Raw genomic sequence first — 2,524 nt, 5'->3', positions numbered from 1 at the left:
ATATTTTCAGTTACAACGTTTGGCAGCATTGCTCTGGGTTACCCCTCTGTCTTGGTGGGTTTCTGGCTCATGCGGTAGACTAGGTTGTGCCTTAATCTCCTTGCATTAACTTTCTCCAAATTTTCCTCCCTCTGGCTACTCCCTGAATTAATTTCTCTGTGCTGCAAATTTTCTGCCCGTTAGAGACACAGACCTAAGAGTCCCCAGAGACACCAGAAAACTGTAAGGTGATTCCTAAATTTGGATAGGGGGACAGCATGCAATCCATACTGAAACCAGGCAGAAGATGCAAACCCTCACTCAGGCTGTGACTGCTTGTGGGCAAACAGGCCACTGCTTGCTCCCTGAGTGCTTGTGGGTTTGGCTAGAGTGTGGAAATGGAAGAATAATTCCTGGGAAACTGAAGTAAACATTTGCCTGTGTTCCTTGGCAATTTCTCACAAAAACACTTTCTGTGGAAGAGATGTTTCTGGCTGGACTGTGGCTAAGGCTAGGCATGAGTCCCCAGTGCTCTCCAGGGAAAGGCAGGCTTGTTTCCAGCTGAGGCCAAGTACCAGCCTCTGGGCCCAGGCTGGCACAGGGGGCAGGACAGCCCCAAGCTCCTGCAGTTGTTTGCAGGCATGCTCTGAAGACCATATTGACTGAGGGATCTGGAAGAGAGCAGTGCCTGCCTCTGCCTGCTTTGTCCCTTCACAAGTGCCTTTTAGGGCTTTGGGGACAATGCAGACCATCACTACAAGGAACTTGCCAGCAAACTGGGGTGCTGCAGCAGGCCTGGTCGTTCCTGTTTCATCTTCTGTTGACTCTCGAACCCTGAAGTGTTGCAAGGAATCATGGGTGTTACCTTTTTATGCTTCCAAGTTTGGCATCTACAGGCAGAAAAATTGTCTAAGAGCAACCTTCCACTTCCTCCTGCAGATGGGAGGAGTATTCTGTGGGGAGAATTCTTCTGCCCTCAGACTATTGAGCTATTCCTCCTGTCTACACCCTGAATGGGTGAGGCTCAGTGGCTGGAAGAAACCATGTGTGGAAATTTTGTCCCTTGCTGAAAGCAGCAGCTGAGAAGTGTCACCAGGATTTCACCCTTCTGCCCACTAGTTACCAAGGCTTCTCTGGACCAGATCAGCTTGTGGCTGGTAAAGGATCCCATGACTCTTGCTGTAAGACCATATTTGCTCACAGAGCTTTCTCCAGAGCTTGCTTTCTGCTTTAGCAGAGCTTTCTCCACCTCATGCTCCACCTGCCTGCCAAGAGCCAGGATGAGGGATCAAAGGTTTCTTACATTTATCCCACATGTTGCCCTGCTACACTTTACTGTTCTCCAGCCCACAGGGGGAAAAAAGAGCCAAAAACCCACGACAAAAAAGAAGCTGTTGTTAAAAGGAAGGAAAGTTCTAAGCTGGAGTTTGCTAAACCTTTTCACCCTCTTGGAAGGAGTCTGAAGTAGGCGTGTTTGTCCTTTGTTCTTGCTTTGTCTTAGCACAGCCCTGCTGATTGCTGGATCTGTTCTTATTTGACTACAGCCAATGTGCAGTATGTCTACATACTCAGGGACAATGCACTCATATGACACTTATATTTTCTGCCAACCCAAGGCAGCAACCCCACTCCTGGAGCCTGTTTGCCTTATCCATCCACTGCTCTAAATATAACTACCAGCAAGGAAGATGACTGCACAAAAATCTCTGTAGAGATCAGTGGAGACTTGACTTCCCAAGTCTGCACTAGACCTTGCAATGATGAGCTGAGTAGGGAAAATAAGGGGTTTGAGTTAAATCCAAAGGTTGGACCAGTAGACTTTTTCCTGATTACTTTCTTGCCTCTCACATGCATGAAAATTATTTTGAGGAATTCTTGTTCCATGATTTTTCCAAGGATGGAAATATATATTGCTCATAATAATTTTGTAATTACATTTTGTAATTACTACACAAGAATGAAGGTTCTACTGCTGTTTCACGTATCTTTCTCCTTGCCCTCCCTAAAGGTGGGCATCATATTAGGTTTTTCATTCAGCCTTTTCCCACTTGCCATGATATTCCACCATGGCTGACAGCAGTTTTATTGACATGAAATGATAACTCATGTGGGTTAGTGTCATCTATTCTATTCTTTAAGCAGTCCTTAAGCCTCACATTTGGTCTTCCCACCTACTTCCAAACCCAAGCTGGTGAATGCAGAGATCTGGGACCTGGCTTTGCCTCTGAAGATTGTACAAAAGTTCATTGATCATTGTGGTTTTTTCCATATTGCCCAGTACCACAGTGTTTCCTCCATCTGCCAGTGGCTGTGCATTTCCCCCAGTTTCTAGAACACCTGCAGGATCCTGTTGTACTACCTTTAATGATCCTTTCTAGTCTGAGTTGTGGGTGGAACTTGGTCATGCTCAATACCACCTCTAAGTACACAAGCAAGCAATGTTTACTACATTCTTTTGCTATCATATTTCCCATTCTCACATGCTCCTTTGTTGTTGTTTTTGTTGGTGTTTGTTGTTTGTTTGTTTGTTTGTTTTCATTATTTT

The sequence above is a fragment of the Ammospiza caudacuta genome, chromosome Z, assembly GCF_027887145.1.
Source record: "Ammospiza caudacuta isolate bAmmCau1 chromosome Z, bAmmCau1.pri, whole genome shotgun sequence".
Taxonomy (NCBI): domain Eukaryota; kingdom Metazoa; phylum Chordata; class Aves; order Passeriformes; family Passerellidae; genus Ammospiza; species Ammospiza caudacuta.
Note: the sequence above shows the minus strand (reverse complement) of the source record.